The sequence below is a fragment of the Anabrus simplex genome, chromosome 5, assembly GCF_040414725.1.
Source record: "Anabrus simplex isolate iqAnaSimp1 chromosome 5, ASM4041472v1, whole genome shotgun sequence".
Lineage (NCBI taxonomy): Eukaryota > Metazoa > Arthropoda > Insecta > Orthoptera > Tettigoniidae > Anabrus > Anabrus simplex.
Genome location: NC_090269.1, coordinates 51,530,423 through 51,553,792, shown reverse-complemented (window position 1 = coordinate 51,553,792; position 23,370 = coordinate 51,530,423).

Sequence of the window (23,370 nt, the reverse complement as noted above, 5' to 3'; positions counted from 1 at the left end):
TCCTTCCGGGCGAACCGAGCACGCCTTTACCGCCTCGGCCAAGCAGCCCCTGAAGGAAGTGGCCATGACGTTAATTAAGACACATAACCCCTGTGGGAGCACCATGGGTCACCTTTACTTGGGAATAGTACTACTATATTGGGTACACAACAGGTTTGTGATTAGAGGCAACAGAAGGGGAGTCTGTATGGGTTTTCTAGTACACTTGATTAGTACCATTTTGAGAAACACCACGAGTCTGGGCTTTGCATGTGATTAGTACCACTATATCAGCGACACCGTGAGTCAGCGTTGCCTTCGTACCCATTACATGACGAACACCAAGGGAATATCGGCGCCCGTGATAAATACACCTTGGTGAGGAACACCATCGGTTTGCGTTGCCTATGTGTGGCGCCATTATGTGATGAACACCGTAGGTCTGCGTTCCCTGTACGACGTCCAATACTTGTGAGTAGTACCATAATGTGTGGAACACCGTGAGCTTACGCTACATTTGATTAGTACCGCAACATGACATATACCATGGTTCTACTTTACCAGCGACTAGTACTGTTATGAGGGGCCGTTGAACTGGATTTTGGAACCCTTTAGACAAGAATCATCCTCGATTCAGGATTGTGCTTTAGAAACAGCCCCTTGGTCAGTAATACTATTGTTTATGGTAGTTTCTGGGTCGGATCCACTGATAATTTTAAATTCATATCCATCCATTCATTCTTCATCATCACGTTTTTTATTCTGGTCAGTGGATGATTTTGAACTTTTAAATTCTCATTATATTTCGTCTCATTTCGTACCATTAGGGGCCAAATACCTAGATGTTAGGCCTCTTTAAACAACAAGCATCATCATCATCATCATCATCATCATCATCATCATCATCAATTAAGGTACAGCCCTCTCGTGCGTGAGAGGACCTTATGGGAGGTCGTTGTACTGTACTTCTCATGCAATTTTTATGCATTTCTCAATGACGCAGCTTCACATTCTTACCGTGGGGCTCGATTTAACTTGGGCGAGTGATGTGAGACGCCACTGGAGGGAATCGGTTGGTTGTTTTCGTTGAATTAATGAACAATGTGGCAGAAACACACCGCTAATTACAGTAGGATTTGTTGCGTTGAAGCGTTACGTCTTAATCAAAGATTCACCTTTCGCGATCCTGCTAGTATTCCTCGCCGTTTGTAATGGGTATACATTTACACTTAGTGTATAGTCATTTATGACGAGGTGTTTTGCCCGATCCTGATTTGAACACAGATAAACTAAAAATGTGTTTAGAAGGTATTTGGGTTCCAGTCCCGAAGGTACGAACTTCATAGGATCTTACTCTTTGCAAGTAGGCCCTATATCCGTGTTTATGCTCTAACTAGGTAACTTTGAAATTACTTTAGAGTCTAATTATATCAAAATGCACGTGCATCGCGCAGTTGTGAGATAAAAACCTGGTATGTAGTAAGGCTTAAATGGGGAATATCTTTGAAAGTGATTGTGCTAACAGGTAAAATAATTTGTATATGAAGCTCACGTATCTCTTTGACCGACAGTGGTTGGAGGGACGGTAAAAACGTGTGTAATAATAATAATAATAATAATAATAATAATAATAATAATAATAATAAAATGGAAGTGGTTTATCAACTGACCAGAGGACGTTTACAACAATAAGTCTATATCCTTGAACGCAAAACTCAGACATTATTACATTGTTGTAGAGGCTTTGTATGCAGTGGATTCCTTGCCATGAACAAGAAAGGCCTGATAGACAAATTGGAAATTAAAGAAAGAAAGAAAGAAAGAAAGAAAGAAAGAAAGATTTTAAGGAAAATTCTTGTCCCAATTAAAGATAATAATGAATATAGACGTCTGCATCACCATGAGCTGTGTATTCATGTCCAGAAGGTCTCTGATGTCATACGGAGAAGGAGAATTGCATTTGATGGCCACTTGCTAAGAATGAAACCAAAACGTATTATTATTATTATTATTATTATTATTATTATTATTATTATTATTGTATTATTCTTATTCTTATTATTATTATTATTATTATTATTATTATTATTATTATTATTATTATTGTCCGCCTCTGTGGTATAGTGGTTAGCGTGATTAGCTGCCACCTCCGGAGGCCCGGGTTCGATTCCCGGCTCTGCCACGAAATTTGAAAAGTGGTATGAGGGCTGGAACTGGGTCCAGTTAAGAGACAGATTATGTGCTCTACAATATATTCCATTTTACTTTATGCTGCACCTATCTGGCACAATGCACTCAGGGGGAAGATTCACCGAAGAGCTATGGAAAGAATACAGGGGAAGATGCTGCTCAGAGTTACCTGTGCATATCGAACTGTTTCGACAGCAGCTTTACAAGTTGTAGCTGCCAGTATTTCCATTGACCTCCTCGTTGTAGAGAGAAAACTGTGGCTATATCTGGTGAAGAAAAGAAAGCCTTGAGGAACCAACTGTTACTAGACTGGCAAGACCGATGTGATGGCACAACCCATGTTGGCCAATGGACAAAAAAGCTAATACCCAACATAGGAGACTGGCTTAAATGTAGACATCGGCAGGTAGATTACTATCTGTCGCAGATCCTGACAGGACATGGAAGATTCGGCGTATACGCCATGAAGATGGGAAAGACGCAGGGAGATGGTTGTCGGTACTGTTCTGAAAGGGATACAGTAGAACACACTTTTTTCTACTGTGTTCAATGAAAAGAAGAACGAAGGAAAGCCTGCCAACAACTTGGCCGACGACTCACGCCAGGGAATCTGGTTCAGATTATGTTGGAGAGCCCGCTTGCCTGGAACACAGTAAAGGCCATGGCGACAATGCATTATGGGGACGAAGGAGAAAGAGGAGAAACGAAGAATTTAATAATATACATCACTCCATTCTGATGCCATGCCGTCAAGCAGTTTCAGAATGGGCTGAGTGAAGAGGGCAGTGGTTTTTAGTTGGTGGAAATCCAACTCCAACACAGAGTGGTGTCTTCAAAAGATTTTCCCCTGCCATAACAAAAAACTACTACTACTACTACTACTACTACTACTAAAAGCAATTCCATGGAAAGAAAATATCACAAGAAATACTGCTAGTTTAGCATTGTAAATCCAGCATCATCGTACACAAATTCACACGCAACTTCACCCTTAAATGTGCAGTTTATTATTATCAAAATATATTTAAATCATTATTTGTCAAAATAAATATTTTTATATTTAAGTGATGAGTCAAAATGTTAAGAATGTTGAATGTTTTACCTACCGGTATACGCAAAGCTGTACGATTACTATAGCTACGGCCACACTTCAGTCTTGGTTCGTCTGCAAGCGAGAAGCAAATGCATACTTGTAAAATTGTAAGGCTGATATAACAAGCAAATAAATTCTCCTTTGCATATATGCAATGGTGTGCATTTAAGGGTTTCCAGTGATTAACACTACGTCTTACAATACTATAGGTTGATTATCGAACCAGACCTTTACCTGTTTTAAATATAGGAAGACCCAGCCAACATGATTCATGGAGGTGAAAAGGGACCTACAGGAGATGGGGATCACTTACGAAGATATACAAGATCGTAACCAACTAAGGAGGAAACTAAAAGACCATCACGATTTTCAAGAAAGGCCAAAATTGAAGACGGGAAAGACGTGGACGGAGGAAAAAAAATAGCAACACCGACAACGAATGAAAGAGCACTGGGCCAGAGAAGACAACTAAACTAACGTAGTCCCTAGTAGGCCGATACGAACAAATAATAATAATAATAATAATAATAATAATAATAATATCTAGAGCCCGGATTTTTATGCATTAATAGGTTAGAATGCAAACTTACTGGAGCGAGTAGAAAGTATAGTCTACCTTCACACCGATTATGCTATGGGGTTTGCATAAACTGAGGGGTACGGCCCATCAGAACCCCTATAATCTATGTTACTCTTGCTACATTATGGAAGAGCGGGTGGCCGAAACTTCCTGCTAACCAAATTAGTTTGCAATCTAACCTGTTACTGCATAAAAATCCGGGCTTTAATAATATCTAAATCGATTATAATGCCGAGATCTTTTCGTTTGAGCATGTCGTGATATCAGTAGCCTTCTTTACATCTAACTTGAACGACATGTCGTGCTGTGCATTGCTTTGCTTCAAAAATCCTCGTTCTTAATCGAACATGCGACCATGGGCACAAGAAACCAATTTAACTTGACCATGTGTACAGACAGAACGGATACCGAGAATGTAGTATAGTTGATAGAATTCATGTAAATATGGAAAATAACGATATTTGCTGTCTGTCCTCTTCATGTCCCATTACGTTTTCGTGCAAAGAGAGGGAGATCAATAAGAGTTTGGCTGTATACGAACATGGCTAGCGCTGAAACCATGGCTGATTACGCTCCAATAAAAGTCGGTAATTTAGCAGCACATTTTAATCAGCGTGGCTTACGGTTGCCGCACAGCCTGCGTGTGATAATGACGGAGTAATGACAGGGCATAGTGTTGGTCCGCTAATTACTGCGGTATAGCACAAGGCGACTCGACTTCAAGCATAACCACTCTTTGAACTCACCTAGCCTCAATTTGACTGTTGTAATTTGTTGTTGGCTTGAACGAAGTACAGGTTTCAAGGGTTTTTAAAGTTCAAATATTGAATTAGCGTTTCCGTATTGGAAACAACAGCCGACAGTTCTGGTCTTTGCACAATGAATACCAAACATATTTCAGCATATATGACATAGTTGCTTCCTAGTTCACCTCAGATAATTGCGCTTCGAAAACCAGAGAGAGATTTAAAAAATCTCAAAAATGGAGGCTGAGGGGGGAGATCCTTGTAGTGTTAATTTTCCCTCAATGTATTAAAGATGGAATATTGACATTTTACAGGTCGATTTTATGACCATTCAATATACTTCGATGGAATACTTTAAAATTATCTTATTTTGTGCTTTTCAAATATCTGCTATAATTCATTTCATAAACTGAATATCGCACTTTGGGAAGAAGAGGGCCACAAGTGCAAAAATGATATTTCTGAAATAATTGCAATGTAGGAAAGTAAAAATTATATTAAGATATGTAAAATATATTGTGCCCTGACAGCAGTCCCTGTGACCATGCTGTAAATTTTAATTCTATATCTCAGTGTTGGGTTCAGCCGCGGCGAAGCAATGCAGTCGGAGATCCATGAAGGCTCCACTCAAGGGACGTGCAAGTTCGACGAGTTGGGACACAGGTTAAATAAGTGGACTGTTATCATCGTGGCTTTTTAACGTAGACTGTAACCATCATTTCTGCCTAAATTACGTGAATGTTCCGCAATAGAGTATTAAAAGATCGAAGATATTGGCATATTCGACGAGACACATTGACCAACATTTTATCTTATACTAAATTAAATAACTATCCTAATGTTCCTACGCTACTTTAAATGAGAACTCCGTAAAATGTTTTAATTATGGAAGGATCTCCCGTTTAATGATTTTAAAATAATTTCAGATGTATCAATTACATTAAGAACAAATTATCGACAACACAAACGAATATAGGAAGGAAAATATTCTGTTAACTTGAAAATAAACACCTAACTTCAGGCTCTTGTTACAAATAAATACAACATCGTCATTCGAAACCAAAAGAGACAAAGTGTCCCTCTGCTGAAGGCTTACATGGAAAGATCAGTCATCAATCTCGCATTTTCAAAAATAAAACCACTGAGAATTATGGAATCGTCCACTTCAGAATGTTATTTCCTACCCGAATATCTCATCATATTCCGTCATTTCTCCTTTAAAAATCATCGCACTATATGTCAGTATCTGTCTATCTAGCAACTTGAAAATTACCGTTATTCTAACCATATAAAATCACCATAAATGCAATAGAAATGTTTGAAAACACAGGATCGTAACATAATATGACATCCATCAAAATCATGCTTTACAAGACAGACTCGATCCTCCTGTACATTCATCGGTGACTGCACCTAGATAAAAAAAACATCAAGAGACATTGCAACGTCTACGATAACTTTGTCTAACTACGTTGATTCTGCGCCTCCGGATACCACTGCGACGTTTGACCTGGAATACTACATTAGCACTAGGCGTCAACTCAAATGATCTACAGAATCCAACTAGCAAAGAAATGGTTTACTTACCATAGAAGATCATATTTCCTTTACGACATGACCTCAATATCTTTACGTTACCGATTATCTTGCGAAGATCCTAAACATCCCTTTAAAATCGTGCGCTCTGGTCAATCTTGTATTTAAATGGGATAAATGTGACGACCAACTACTAGTGTTCGTGAGTGCAACATCCTATAATATTATCCTAAAATACGGCCTCGTACCTAAATAAATTATTCATCACGACAACATCAAAAATTCACGCATGACCAACATAATTCCAACCGTCAATACCATCATCAGGACCTTCACATAACATCATCATAAAATTCGCAATCCTATTGACACGTCTATAATCATCACATCTCTCTATCCACGAAAATACTTTCAAAGATCCTACCATAACTAACACCTTATAACATCGCACAACTCGTCATGCACAGCGAATTCACAATACTAAAGAACAATCTATTCAGGCAATTACGTAAAATTACTAAATACGTTGCCGCATCAATTCCATATCACCACAATAGTATCACACTTCTATTATCGAACACTGTATTTCCACACAAGCACATAACATTTTGAAGACCACAGAATCGCACGTCGCAAAATACCAAGCTCCTCCGAGGTATTCTGAGCTACAGGTTAAAATTAACGTTCATTACCATAACACCATTACGGTACCAATAACATCCATGTCGAAGAAACTTTCGTAAAACCTTGCTAGCAAACATTAAAGAAATCTTACACAACTATCGCATATTATCACAACTTAGTCTGGCTCACTACACTAGACGTAACGATCATAAATATTACAACGCAATGTCCAACAAATAACGGTCGCTTTCAAGTTAAAATTGTTCATGTCAAAATTGACAACAAAATAAATACTACTCTACAACTACAATAAGCAATTACGTGGCGGAATATGTATAAGATATTCAAGTACTCATCCTGGGTTGTTGCTCCACGACGGTGTCACCTTCCTAGTTCAGCTCTCACTCAATAACATTATCAAGTATTGTCCATCACATTTCAGATCAGATCCTTTGAGGTCCCTCTATTTTAGTTGTTCATGTTGATACGTGCACACATTGTATCTGAATAAATAACTGCTGACGGTTCCATGTTACCTGAAACTCAGAGATATCAATTAGAACAAGGTCATACACCTTAATACAATTTTAACAGTTCAAGCGATACACTTGCCTTTTCATTCAATAACAAGATATCTTGTTTTACAATATTGTATGTTTATAATATGCCAATATCTCTTTAGTAACTCCTTTCAATACAATCTTTTCCCTATGAATTCTTGCTTCTGATCTTTTTGAGATGCAGATTGAGAGTGTATCAACTTCTTCAGAGACAAAACAGATTCTACCACAATATAATAATTGCAGACGGTTTGCTTTTCAGAATTCTTCTCAGCTTCTAGCTCCCATATGTTTCTGACAATTGGAAACATTTGACACATAATGTAAGACGATCTCGTACAAATCAGCTGTACTAGTAAAGGAACTTATTTAATAATTGCCGCCTCGTATTTAGGTTAGTAATCGACAGTTTCCTTTCTTCATCTCGATCGTCGGATCGTGCGAGACTAGATGTACAAGGTATGGCCCTCTCATATAAACTTATTATTTACGTATTTCATGGCCCTCAGTAACATTCTGTCGCAGATATTCTGCCGTTCATGCATTTCAAAAACCTTGCTTGAAGAATACGTATTATTCATATAATCCTGCCCTATGTTTCACGATGTTTAACTTTCTGCTAATATTTCCGAGATACCACGGGGTTTAGAGCTGATTATCAATCTGCTGATATCTTCAATTCGGCGATGCCGTTCACGTAATTAGACAAATCAACTGCCTTCTAATTCATCTGGAGGTGTGATAACCGGATATAAGATTTCATTGACATCATTTCTCGACATAAGCTTCCAATGTGTTCACCAATCTCATCCTGACATACATTGGAAGGTTATATTCCTCCTCTACTCAAAAATGAAATTTCGTATGAAAGGAGAAATTTCATGTTCATACCAGATCTTATCATAATTCTCTTCTTCAATGAAATCTTCTTTTATCACGTCTGAAATGAACGAAACTAACTCTGGTCTTGAGATACTGTTATTCCATATCCTGTCTTCGAATCCTGTCTGGACTTCATCATTCGTCATCTGATCCGTCGGTCAGCGAATAAACATCCCAAGCATCTCCGTTCCTTTCGTATTCCACGATGATATTGACTTCCTCCTCTTCAACGATCGGGAAACTGTACTGTTTAAGACTTGAAGCATTGACAATAGCAATGTTGTTGGACTCTAAACTCTGTATTTTATATGCGTTATTGCCCAGTACTTCAATAACTTTGAACGGCCCGATGTACAAATGTGCAAACTTGGAATAGAATTTTTCCGTAGGACAAGATACGGCTGGTTTTCTTACAAGAACATAGGTTCCAACCTCCAAAGGTTCTCGAAATTTTTTATGCCTTAACTTCTTTAGACGTTTTTCGGCCTGCCTTTTCATACATGCCTGAGCTTGCTTTATGTTCTCTTCGACGCTAGGACTTTCTTCGGCTGGTCTAGCAATGACCTCGTTCCAGGGACGTCTTGGCTGCTCGTTCATGTGAAGAACGCTTGGAATATTGCCGATAGACTCGTGCCATGTAAAATTTATACAATCGGCTATTGTCGGTAAACAAGAAGTCCATGTCCAATGACGTTCATGGCAGAAAATCCTACAATATTTCGCAATTTCCTTCATGACCCTTTCAGCTGCATTGGATTCAGGGTGCCTTATGGAACTAAACCGGTGTTGAATGTTCATTTTCCTTAAAGCTTCCGCAAATTCGTTTGATGTAAACTGTGTTCCATGGTCCGTTATTATGCATTTTGGTTTACCCATCTTTGGTATCGTTACCCTTTCTAAACTCCTAATTATGGACTTAGAGTTGGCCTTCCTAATGGGCTGAAGTGATACAAATTTTGACATCACATCGAGGACTACCAATACGAAACGGTTTCCACGTTTACCTACGGGTAAACTCCCATACAAATCCATGGCATATACTTCCCTAGGTCGGTCTGGTATTACAGCTATCGGTGGTTGATACAATAATACGGAGTTATATTTCACCCTCTGGCATATATCGCAGGTTTTTACTATTCTCCCGATGGTTCTCCGGAATCCAGTCCATGTGAAAGTCTCTCCTATTGTAGCCGCTAATTTATCCAGACCACCATGACCAATCATTCTATGGATGTACCATATGAGTTTACATCTTAATTTGCGTGGCACCACCACTCTTAATTTCTTCCGATCTTTGTCTATGTATTTATACAAGATGTTATTCGTCAGCACATAATCATCTATTTGATCTTCGGGTCCATCATTAGCTGACCTTCTCAGGCAACACTCAATAATCTCTTTCAGAGATGAATCTTCAAGTTGCAGCTCTGGCAATCGCTTTAGGCTTTCCAAACATTCTTCATCCTCTTGAGTTATTTCAATAACATTGACCTCCAGAGGCTCTTCTGTTGGATTTCGGCTTAGACTGTCTGCCAACACATTACTTTTACCTGGGCAGAACTCAATTCTTAAATTAAATTGCTGCGCATAAAGTGCCCATCTTGATACCCTCTCGCTGGATAATGTGGTTTTTAACACGAACGTTAGTGCTTTATGGTCCGTCCTAATAACTACCGGATACCCATACACTATTTTCCTCCACTGTTGTAATGCGTAAACAATGGCCAACATCTCAAGCTCAGTGGTCGTATACTTAAGCTCATGGTTTCTTAATTTCCTACTAACAAAGGCCAAATAGTTTATATTATTCTCCCCATTACTCTCCTGATACAATACGGCTCCAACTCCAACTGCTGAGGCATCAGATTGAATGATAAACTCTCGATCGAAGTCCGGATATCCAAGTTTTATACTGTTAGCTAGTAATTCCTTCGCGTTAACAAAAGCTCGATCATGACTCTCATTCCACCGCCAACGATTATTGGTCTTCAATAAATCTTGCAGGGGAGCTAATATCTCTGTATACCTTGGACAGTGGCTAGCGAAAAATCTCGTCATTCCCAAGAATTGTCGGATATGCTTAATCCTTCTGGGCTTCGGAAAGTTACATATGGCCTGTATCTTAACTGGGTTTGGTCTTATTCCAGTTCCATCAATTACATGTCCAACAAACAAGATTTCAGATTGGCAGAACTTTGACTTGTATCGATTGATTTTGAATCCAGCCTCATCTAAATTTCTTAGCAGCTGTTCCAACTTGACTACATGCTCCTCGAAAGTTGCTGTCGCCAGTACGATGTCATCAACATAAATGGTTATGAATTCCTTTACTTCTGGTTTCAAGTTCCTGTCTAAAGCTCGTACCAATGCAGCCGCAGAGTTAGAAATGCCGAATGGGAGTCTTTCAAAGATATACGTTTGATTATCAAACATGAAACCAGTAAATAGCTTGGATTTACTCTCCAGAACTATGTGGAAGTATGAGGAAGTCAAATCTAAAATCGTGAAAAATCTCTTGTTCCGAAATCCTCTTATTATCTCCTTTATTACTGGGGCTTTATCATACTCAGGAATTAATTTGGAGTTGACCTGTCTCGCATCAATGCACACGCGAATCGATCCATTGCTTTTTCTTACCACTACCAGAGGGCTAACGAATGGTGTATGTGCTTTAGATATTATACCATTATCCATCATCTCCTGTATTACCTTCCTAGCCTCGGGCATGAATTTATCTGGTATAGGGTACGGTTTAATCTTAAACGGCCTCCAATCTTTCACTAATAACTTGTACTCAAAGTTCTTTATTGCTCCAGGCTGGCTTTTAAAAGCGTTGCTATACCTTTTCAGCAGATTCTCAATTATCCCTTGCTGTTCAGAATTTCCTCCTATTCCACTGTCGATTGTCTGACCACGTACAGCATCTTCTGTGTCGTATCTTTCCATTATCTTCTCGGCAACATGGGCAGCTTCATTTATTGAAATGTTCATGGTTTTCTGTAGCTCGCTCGTTTCCTTGTTTTCTATTCTAGCTGTAATGTCCTGTCCTCTTTCACCGTCACATCTGATCCTTATTTCTTCTTTCTTTAAATCAATTACTATGTTGTTTTCTCTGATAAAATCTGATCCAATAATTAAGTTATATTGGATTTTATCCATGACTACAAATGGATGTTCCATTAAATTTCCCCCAATCTCTATTGGCAAATAAGTTTGTATCTTGCATTTCGTGACCTTGTCTGGAATTATGCCCTTGATTTTCATGTTGGCAATCGGAATTACAGGCAAGTGTGCTTTGTCTTGTAACTCTAAGAATAGTAGTTTGGAGATGATACTTATACTCGCTCCAGTATCCAATAATGACAATACTCGAATACCCAATATTGTGACGTAGATAACGGGTAGTCCTCTCTTTAATTTTGTTCCTTCTGATCGACCGTCTTCGTGAAGCAATTCCTCGGGTTCAAATTCCCACGATTCGATTCCTGCTATGACCCATTCGTGCTGCCTATAATTTGGATTTAACTTACTAATTCCATTATTTGTTACTGATTCCAAAACGAAGTTTTTTTTTTCACCCCGTCATTGCCTTGATTATTCTTGTCAAATGGTGTGGCTGCGGGATTTAACGTTTTATCAGCGCTTTCTTTTCTTTGTTCTTGCTGATACAACAGACTAGTCGCGCCCACGCAATCAGCGTTCATATCTTGATTCAATATCGCTCGTTCCCATTGTTTGCACTCCTGCTGCTTTCTTAATTCGCCAAGGTACCTTTCTCTTTCCTTGTTTATCTCCTCGTCCTGTCGAATATCTGATTGTCTTGAATTTTCTCGATACCTATTTCTGCGGTACGGCCATTTATCTCTGTTTCGACTCCACCTTGTATTTCTATAATACCTAGGATATCTCCGCTCTTCGTTTCGAGACGGTGCCCACTTCTGGCGTGTCTTGTCACTCCTCTCATCCCTATGTTCCACTCTTCTGTAGCCTTCATTCGTCCTAGGTCTATCTCCTTGACCGTGACTATTGTATCCCTGGTTTCTTTCTACACCTTCATCTCCTGCTGGTGTTACCACATTTACCGTCGGATCGACGTGTCTTACTATGCGGCTATTAGTATGTGTTGTCGTGCTGTCAATTTGCCGAAGTATCGACTCTGCTTGCACGGCTGATTGAATGTTTGCCGCCGTCAATAATCTCTGTATATCCGCAGGGAACTGTTTGATTATTGCTCGTACCATTTCTGTTTCTGTAGGTGGAGAATCAAGCTCCTTCAGTCGATGAAATTGCATCGTGAAGTATTCGGCAAACCTACTCGGTCCTGTTAAAGAATATTTCTTCGAGTATAGATCGAGTCTGATTCCTTGCTGTACGTCGATCCCCCAGAATTTATCCAAGAAAGCTTGTTTAAAGCCTGCATAATCCTCAAAAACGTAGCGAAAAGCCTTAAACCAAATGAGTGGTGCACCTTCTAAGTGTTTCTCCACTGTCTTTAACTGGCGCTCTGTAGATACCTTTGTCTCTCTAAAGTATTCCTCAATCTCTCTTAGGAAACCACGAGGAGTCATACTGGATCCTATATTTCCGTTAAATTTCTTAGGCCTATCCTCATAAGTGCGTATAATGTTAACAATCTGGGTTCCACTTCCTGTATGAATTGTCCCGTTGTCATTAATATCAACGCAAAACTGAGGTATCTCAAATTGACTGTTTACTTCAGTCTTCCTTCCATCCTCAATTATCGTCTGCCGGTCGTTCAACGATGATACCAAATTCCTATTTGTTTCGTTTTCAATCCTCAGGTTCTGTACGTCCTTTTGAATAGCATTTAAATCGTCTTTTAAACCTTTTATTTGCTGATTCATCAAAGCTTTATTCTCTTCAGATTCTTCCGTTATCAAATTGAATCTGTCATTGATCTGTTCTCTTGCTTGGGTTATCTCTTTCCGTATATTCTCATTGGTGATGTTGACTTCATCGGATACCTTCTTGAGTTTTCCATCCCAATTATTATCAGACTCTTTCATCTTCTCCTGCATCCCATCTACTTCTTCTTTGAGCTCTTTAAGGTCATGGTCGACTTGAACTCGCAACTCTTGGATGCTCGACTTAAAATCATCCTTCAATTCTTCGAATTTTTCTTGAAAATTCCTCTTATTCTCATTCATCGCTGCATTCATTTCTTCTTTTAAATTTAATACTTCTCCTTGTACTTCAGCGACCTTCGATCCTAACGATACAATCTCTTCTTGCATCACCTTCATATTTTCTTGCACCATATCGGTGATTCTGTCAAAAGTTCCTTGCATTTTCTCGTGGGATTCGTGGATTTCTACTCTAGTAGTATTCTGTGATTCCTGGATTTTCCTCTCGGTATTTTCTTGTGATTCTCGTACTTCCTGAATCCTCTTCTCGGTACTTTCTTGTGACTCACGTACTTCTTGAATCCTTTTCTCAGTACTTTCTTGTGCCTCCTGAATTTTCTTTTCTGTATTTTCTTGTGCTTCTCGTACTTCTTGAATTCTCTTTTCTGTACTTCCTTGCGATTCTCGTACCTCTTGAATTCTCTTTTCTGTACTCTCTTGCGATTCTCGTACCTCTTGAATTCTCTTTTCTGTACTCTCTTGCGATTCTCGCATTTTATTCATTTTTCCAGCGAGCTCCTCCAATAACAGTTTTACTTGAGCAAGAGACGCCATCGTAATTTCCTATATCGTACCTTAACAAGAATATATCACTCTCAATATCACTCTACAGTCTTTATCTAGTGTTTCCACAACACCTATACCTGTCTAGCACCTCACAAATTAGATTCAATAAATGAACGTATGGGTCTCTCCGGATCTGACCCGAAATATGACGGACATCCAATAATAAGTGACACGGAACAACCTATCGCTCTATCCGAATTAAATGATTCATTATCCCGATTAACAAGAGCTGAAACTTTACGGAAAATCCTTCCATAATGTCATAAAATAAAACTAAGTAAAATCGTAGTACTGATTAACGGTCAAATCCTTCCAATATTATTCATAAAATATATGATTAAATAAATATCTCAAACATTCTTCACCAACAATGTTGTAGATTCAATGTTCTCTGATTACCGATGTCTCTTCGAGTTTTCCTTTCTTTAAGTCCACTGCCACGCGATAAGTAATTCAAATCTAGTCGTTCGGTAATAAAATAATTCAACTCTGGCCCCACAGTTGGGTGTCAAGTAAAATTATATAACCTATATGTGCCCTGACAGCAGTCCCTGTGACCATGCTGTAAATTTTAATTCTATATCTCAGTGTTGGGTTCAGCCGCGGCGAAGCAATGCAGTCGGAGATCCATGAAGGCTCCACTCAAGGGACGTGCAAGTTCGACGAGTTGGGACACAGGTTAAATAAGTGGACTGTTATCATCGTGGCTTTTTAACGTAGACTGTAACCATCATTTCTGCCTAAATTACGTGAATGTTCCGCAATAGAGTATTAAAAGATCGAAGATATTGTCATATTCGACGAGACACATTGACCAACATTTTATCTTATACTAAATTAAATAACTATCCTAATGTTCCTACGCTACTTTAAATGAGAACTCCGTAAAATGTTTTAATTATGGAAGGATCTCCCGTTTAATGATTTTAAAATAATTTCAGATGTATCAATTACATTAAGAACAAATTATCGACAACACAAACGAATATAGGAAGGAAAATATTCTGTTAACTTGAAAATAAACACCTAACTTCAGGCTCTTGTTACAAATAAATACAACATCGTCATTCGAAACCAAAAGAGACAAAGTGTCCCTCTGCTGAAGGCTTACATGGAAAGATCAGTCATCAATCTCGCATTTTCAAAAATAAAACCACTGAGAATTATGGAATCGTCCACTTCAGAATGTTATTTCCTACCCGAATATCTCATCATATTCCGTCATTTCTCCTTTAAAAATCATCGCACTATATGTCAGTATCTGTCTATCTAGCAACTTGAAAATTACCGTTATTCTAACCATATAAAATCACCATAAATGCAATAGAAATGTTTGAAAACACAGGATCGTAACATAATATGACATCCATCAAAATCATGCTTTACAAGACAGACTCGATCCTCCTGTACATTCATCGGTGACTGCACCTAGATAAAAAAAACATCAAGAGACATTGCAACGTCTACGATAACTTTGTCTAACTACGTTGATTCTGCGCCTCCGGATACCACTGCGACGTTTGACCTGGAATACTACATTAGCACTAGGCGTCAACTCAAATGATCTACAGAATCCAACTAGCAAAGAAATGGTTTACTTACCATAGAAGATCATATTTCCTTTACGACATGACCTCAATATCTTTACGTTACCGATTATCTTGCGAAGATCCTAAACATCCCTTTAAAATCGTGCGCTCTGGTCAATCTTGTATTTAAATGGGATAAATGTGACGACCAACTACTAGTGTTCGTGAGTGCAACATCCTATAATATTATCCTAAAATACGGCCTCGTACCTAAATAAATTATTCATCACGACAACATCAAAAATTCACGCATGACCAACATAATTCCAACCGTCAATACCATCATCAGGACCTTCACATAACATCATCATAAAATTCGCAATCCTATTGACACGTCTATAATCATCACATCTCTCTATCCACGAAAATACTTTCAAAGATCCTACCATAACTAACACCTTATAACATCGCACAACTCGTCATGCACAGCGAATTCACAATACTAAAGAACAATCTATTCAGGCAATTACGTAAAATTACTAAATACGTTGCCGCATCAATTCCATATCACCACAATAGTATCACACTTCTATTATCGAACACTGTATTTCCACACAAGCACATAACATTTTGAAGACCACAGAATCGCACGTCGCAAAATACCAAGCTCCTCCGAGGTATTCTGAGCTACAGGTTAAAAATTAACGTTCATTACCATAACACCATTACGGTACCAATAACATCCATGTCGAAGAAACTTTCGTAAAACCTTGCTAGCAAACATTAAAGAAATCTTACACAACTATCGCATATTATCACAACTTAGTCTGGCTCACTACACTAGACGTAACGATCATAAATATTACAACGCAATGTCCAACAAATAACGGTCGCTTTCAAGTTAAAATTGTTCATGTCAAAATTGACAACAAAATAAATACTACTCTACAACTACAATAAGCAATTACGTGGCGGAATATGTATAAGATATTCAAGTACTCATCCTGGGTTGTTGCTCCACGACGGTGTCACCTTCCTAGTTCAGCTCTCACTCAATAACATTATCAAGTATTGTCCATCACATTTCAGATCAGATCCTTTGAGGTCCCTCTATTTTAGTTGTTCATGTTGATACGTGCACACATTGTATCTGAATAAATAACTGCTGACGGTTCCATGTTACCTGAAACTCAGAGATATCAATTAGAACAAGGTCATACACCTTAATACAATTTTAACAGTTCAAGCGATACACTTGCCTTTTCATTCAATAACAAGATATCTTGTTTTACAATATTGTATGTTTATAATATGCCAATATCTCTTTAGTAACTCCTTTCAATACAATCTTTTCCCTATGAATTCTTGCTTCTGATCTTTTTGAGATGCAGATTGAGAGTGTATCAACTTCTTCAGAGACAAAACAGATTCTACCACAATATAATAATTGCAGACGGTTTGCTTTTCAGAATTCTTCTCAGCTTCTAGCTCCCATATGTTTCTGACAATTGGAAACATTTGACACATAATGTAAGACGATCTCGTACAAATCAGCTGTACTAGTAAAGGAACTTATTTAATAATTGCCGCCTCGTATTTAGGTTAGTAATCGACAGTTTCCTTTCTTCATCTCGATCGTCGGATCGTGCGAGACTAGATGTACAAGGTATGGCCCTCTCATATAAACTTATTATTTACGTATTTCATGGCCCTCAGTAACATTCTGTCGCAGATATTCTGCCGTTCATGCATTTCAAAAACCTTGCTTGAAGAATACGTATTATTCATATAATCCTGCCCTATGTTTCACGATGTTTAACTTTCTGCTAATATTTCCGAGATACCACGGGGTTTAGAGCTGATTATCAATCTGCTGATATCTTCAATTCGGCGATGCCGTTCACGTAATTAGACAAATCAACTGCCTTCTAATTCATCTGGAGGTGTGATAACCGGATATAAGATTTCATTGACATCATTTCTCGACATAAGCTTCCAATGTGTTCACCAATCTCATCCTGACATACATTGGAAGGTTATAATATAAATACATAAAAATATATAGAAAACTGAACTTACTAGACCTTTTTAAATCTTACATTGAAATAATTTTAGAAGTATCATTTTTGAACTTGTGGCTTTCTTCTCCCCAGGGTACGATATATTTTCTTTCATAAAACATAAAATATAAATAAATTTTAAAATTGATATGGTCAAGTCTGTTTAACAATCTATTCTATAACTTCTGTAAGTTTCAGCGGATTATCTTCAAAACGTTCTGAGAACATCTTCCTTTTACAGTGACATATTTGCTTGCAGAAAACATCCATACCTTTCATCATTTGACAATTCATTTAACATGGAAAAGAAGATATCGTCATCTCACGTATATGATTACCTATGCTTTGTTTGTCATCATGCTCAAGTATCTGATGTTAGCAAACCTAATCGTTTAAAAATTTAAACGTACGGTATACTAGATGTCTGGATCGTATACATTAATTACAAATCTTCTTGTCATCTTATCATATTTCTTTTTTTATTAATATATAAAAATGAATATTTGTTTGTTCGTCTCGAATGGACTCAATCTACCGGACCGATTTCGCCGAAATCTTCACAATTTCTTCTTATTACTCCTGGGACGGTTTAGGAAGTGGTTTGAACGAAATGAAATTGGTAGTTTTTATGATGAGTAATTTTATAAATAATTAATTTAATTACAAGGTCTCACCAAGATTTGTATCGACCTTGACGGACAGATTATCGCTAGGCTACAGGGACTTACTCTGTGTCATGATAGGTAAGAATGCTGTGTATAGAAGGATGGGAACACGCCGCCATCTTTTATTAAATACCTTTCCACATCTCCTCCTAAACCACTGGATCAATTTTAATCAAACTTGGTACACTTACTACTTATTGTCTGGAAACAAACACTGTGGGGATAATCCACTCCTAGCATCCCTGGGGGTGGGAGTGGGAAGAGCTGGCATATAGAAGTAATCGAAAATAATGTCGAATCCATAGTTTTCGGGGCCGCTGAGATGAACAATGACACTCTGGATGCCGTGTAAGTCAAACGTTCAGCCCAAATCGGAATGGAGGTTGACAAGGGGTGAAGAAGAATATATTTGCTTCTTTTTTGTTTTATTCTCTCCGGAATTACGTGCCGGTAATCATGAAACATTGATAGGTCTCTAAATTCATCCAACTTTGAGTAATCATAAAATCAAATCATTAAATAATCATTCCAGTAACTGCAGGTGAAGGCTTACCCTAACCCGCAATACAGTCTGTGCTTAGCAGGTTGCTAAGCGACTAACACTTTCATATTCTGTTATATGATTTTCTTCCTCAGTAAATAATTCCCTAACTTTTCCTAGCTTCCAAAAATATTCAACAGATGGCAGAGCGTTCCTAATAACTTACATGTTGATAAGAGAAAAAAGTCTACGTACAAATAGACCTCATCATGACATACTCCTTAGACATGGGAAACCACGGAAAACCATCTTCAGGGCTGCCGACAGTGGGGTTCGAACCTACTATCTCCCGAATACTGGATACTGGCCGCACTTACTGAAACAGAAGTGGACTTGTTCTGTTCTGTCGAAGGATAAACTAGCTACACTAGAAAGAGTGAAGACCACGTATCTTTAAAAAGTTCTTTGCCTGGCAGAAAACGCTCCATTTAGACTAAGCTATGAGCTGACAAGACAACCGTTCTATGTAGAAGAACTGCGATTTAAAATACCATTGCATTCTACGACATAATACCAAGCTTTACATCAAGAACTGCAGGATTATAAAGCTAATATGTGAATAGATTTTTACCAAATAGACGGCACGTTGACATCATAATTGATTAATTCTGACTACGAACTGCGGAATACCATAACGCGTTTCTTATTCAATGTTTATAAAACCATCGTAAAGGGCAAGCAAAACAGACAGGCATATCAATGCGAGTTACCTGACCTATTTATAACACATGCAGTCGCTGAGAATCATGTTAGAATTTACCTATACGCGAACGGTTTGGTAATTAAATCACCACACCGGGAGGTGATCTTCAAAAAAAGCAATCATCAATCTGTCAAAATAGTCCAAAGAAAACAGTTTATAAATTAACGAACAGAAGACAGTAGTAGGCATGGTTTTTAAAAGGGGAGGGAGATGAGCAGCAACAGATACACTCAGTTACGAAGGCTCACTTTTAAGACAGACAACTGGGACTACATTTACAGCTCACATAAAAGAAAGGACTCTGGCAGCAACAATAGCAATAAATGACATCGACCATCGTAGTCAACTATCGATAAGAACAGCCTTGAACCTTTCCCGTCTAAAAATTACACCAATCGTAACCTACGGCATTGAAATCTATGGACCTTTGAGAGAAAGAAAGACCTAAAAGAGATAGAAAGGGTGAAAGCTCTTTTCCTTAAAAGAGTACTATTCGTATCTAGACACACACCCTCAAGACTTGTTTATGAACTGACTCGAGAACTTTTCTTCATTGAGGACCTACGACATACTGTAAATCTATAAAAGAATATCAGGAGCTGTTACATGAATTAAAGTCGGTAAAGGTAAGGGTGTGTTCTGCCCGAAGGCACGTCCAAACCTCCGCAGAGGTGTGCCTGAGCCGGAGTTTACGTGCGGTAGGGTGGCCAGTTCCTTTCCGCTCCTCTATTCCCTTACCCCCCACCAACAGCGCGTGGAAACCCATCCACTTCTCGACCACGCCCAATGTTGCTTAACTTCGGAGATCTCACGGGATCCGGTGTTTCAACACGGCTACGGCCGTTGGTAATTAAAGTCGAAGAAGGCAGAAATATTTAGTGACTTTTATATAACTGATGCAATGATAACAGATAATTGGTGCTAAGGTGGCTTCGATCTCAGACATACAGTGACTCGTGCAACGGTCCATAGTTTCCATCATAAGGAATGAGTTGTACTTAGTTTTCTGAACCGAACCATGCTTGTGTGTGCCGATGGTGTGGAACATCTACCTAATGATACATAATTTGAGGAGCTTCTGTGCGTTACAAATGTATTTGAATTTCCATGTAATAAAATGGGACATTGCAAGTTGGTGAGCGTATCAGGTAGTAAATATGGGAAGTTTATGCTCATTATGACGATGCATAAAGTGAGTTTGTTATTAAGAGTGTCTTGGAAATAAGATATCGTTTATTATAGAACTACAGTAAAAGTAAATAATGCATTGAATGTAGGAATCATTGATTAATGCTCCGTTGTCTTCAATTATCATGTCAGAACTGGGATTCCTAAGTCCATTTGTATATTTTGTGTCCCACTACCATTCTTATTTTTACATTTCTTGGATTTCCTCACTCTGGTTCTGACTAAATTCTAGAATGTCTCTTTAGTTTGAATATCTAATATCCACCGACTGTACGGTGTGAGTGTCACGATTTTTTAACTTATGGGGCTAAATCAAGGCATCTAGACACAGTTGTTAAACCTGAGTACCTGTATACAGAGGAAGAAAAATGTTAAGAAAAATTCTGGGCCCAAATATAAAAATTGGGGAGAGGAGACTCAAATCTAACTAATAATTTCAAAAAAGGCTTTCACAGCCGCAGATCTTAAAATCACAGGAATAGAACCAGCTTTTGGGTGGTTAGGCCGTGTGCATTATGCAGAGTTTCGTCCAGACGTGCCATTTGGACTCATCAGCTGGAATGGCACGCCCCTCCAGGACTCTGCTTAGCAGTGGCAGACCAAACTGTGTGGCCCCGCCGAGTTAGCAAATCAAGTTTGGTCTGCCACTGCTAAGCAGAGTCCTGGAGGGGCGTGCCATTCCAGCTGATGAGTCCAAATGGCACGTCTGGACGAAACTCTGCATAATGCACACGGCCTAACCACCCAAAAGCTGGTTCTATTCCTGTGATTTTAACTAATAATTGTATCAAAGAGCAGAAGGGTTGTTGAGGTGATGAGGAAGTGAAGGTTGCAGTTCTATGGACTCTTGTTGAGGTTGGACAATAACGGACCAACGAAGAGAATCTTTGAATTCTTCAGGAAGAGGAAGACAGAAGAAGTGAAGTTGGACTTGAAGAAGGTGGGTGTTACAGAATATTATAATATAATGCCATACAGAGCTGCGGGAAGCATTAGGGGTGCATGCCATGCCCTATATAACAGTGGTGAGGTGGGTGGAGGCGTTCAAACGGGTAGAGTATCAACTGCCGATTTGCCTCTCCCAGGCCGTTCAGTGTCCGTGGACAAATATGTTCATTACAAATCCTTTTTCTTATATCAATTGCGCCGTGCAGTGCGAACCAAACGTCCAGATCTCTTGGACAGCGCCATAATCCTACACGATAACGCGACAGCTCACACAGCAGCCATCTTTCAGCGTCGCTTACAACGGTGGGGATGGAAGGTTCTTCCACGCCCGCCTTATTCGCCTGATCTGAGCCCACGTGACTATGATCTAAACCTCAAAGTCAAGAAACCATTACGTGGACAACGGTTTGCTAACAAAGAGGATTTCGGAGAGAGGTGTCACACGTTAGCGATACACATGTAGCGAATGGTATTCAGCGCCTGCCCCACCGCTGGCAACGCACAGTGGAAACCTTCGGTGATTACTTCGAAGGTCTGTAACCACTCGAGACCTGTCCTTTGTACGTAGTCTTGTGTATTTGCTGTCAATACCGCAATAAAATAATGTTTACCAATGGCCTGTATTCTGTCACTTTCCTACGAGAATCTCCTGAAGTGAGAATTTGTCTTCAGGCAATATGCATAAGTACATACCCTATATTTCCAAATGCATATCTTAGATTTTTCGTTTTGTCTTGTTCGCGAGAAAAAAAGTTGCCATGACTTATGACTCGACCCTCGTATTTCGAGCTGCTGTTTCTAGCCTGGTGCAGCCATTGTAAGGCAGACCCTCCAACAAAGGTGGGCGGTTTCTGCCGTCTATGTGAACTGCGTGTTTTGTAGTGGAGGATAGTGTTCAGTGTGTTGTGTGAGTTGCAGGAATGTTGGGGACCGTACAAACACCCAGTCTCCGAGGAAGGAGAAATAACCATATAAGGTCAAAATCTCCGACCCTGGCGGAAATCGAACCAGGGGCTCTCCGAACAGAAGGTGAGTATGCTGACCATTCAGCAAAGGAGTCGGATACATAAACATTGCTGATCTTCGTTGCATGGTACTCAGGGGCAGAAAAATTATTTAACTATTCCATATCTTTGCTAGACATTAAAAAAATTCTTGCTTACTGTTTTGATATACATTTGTTGCCCTAATCAGGTTGCTCATTTCTCGTGACATTTTCCAAAACACTCGCCGCACGGAAACATTTGGCTGTCAACCACGCTTGCCGTTACACGGTCAATCTCGAGTGTAACCTTGTAATCTGTGCGGTGAAAATAAGCTGCTCCATATTATCTTCAATATCACATCAGCTTTAACATTTCCATAGAATAACTTGAAGGCCTTATCACTACCGATAACTCGTATAGTATCTCCCATTTATCTCTCACACACGTATCTATTTTCAGGGCACACCAAATATTTAAAAAAAAAAAAAAAAGTGGTTTCCCATTTTCACACCAGGCAAATGCTGGGGCTGTACCTTAATTAAGGCCACGGCCGCTTCCTTCCAACTCCTAGGCCTTTCCTATCCCATCGTCGCCATAAGACCTATCTGTGTCGGTGCGACGTAAAGCCCCTAGCAAAAAAAAATATATATTTTAAAACTATATGATATTGATCACTTCTCATTCCATATCAAACTGTAAATCGTACTCCCCGTCATTCAGCATGCATATTGTATTTTAGCAAAACACTGATAAATCGGAATTTATCCAGTCATACTTCGAAATTTTTTCTGCTTAAACAATAAAACTATTTTTTTAATACGTAGAATGATAATTATTTTTACGAAAAAA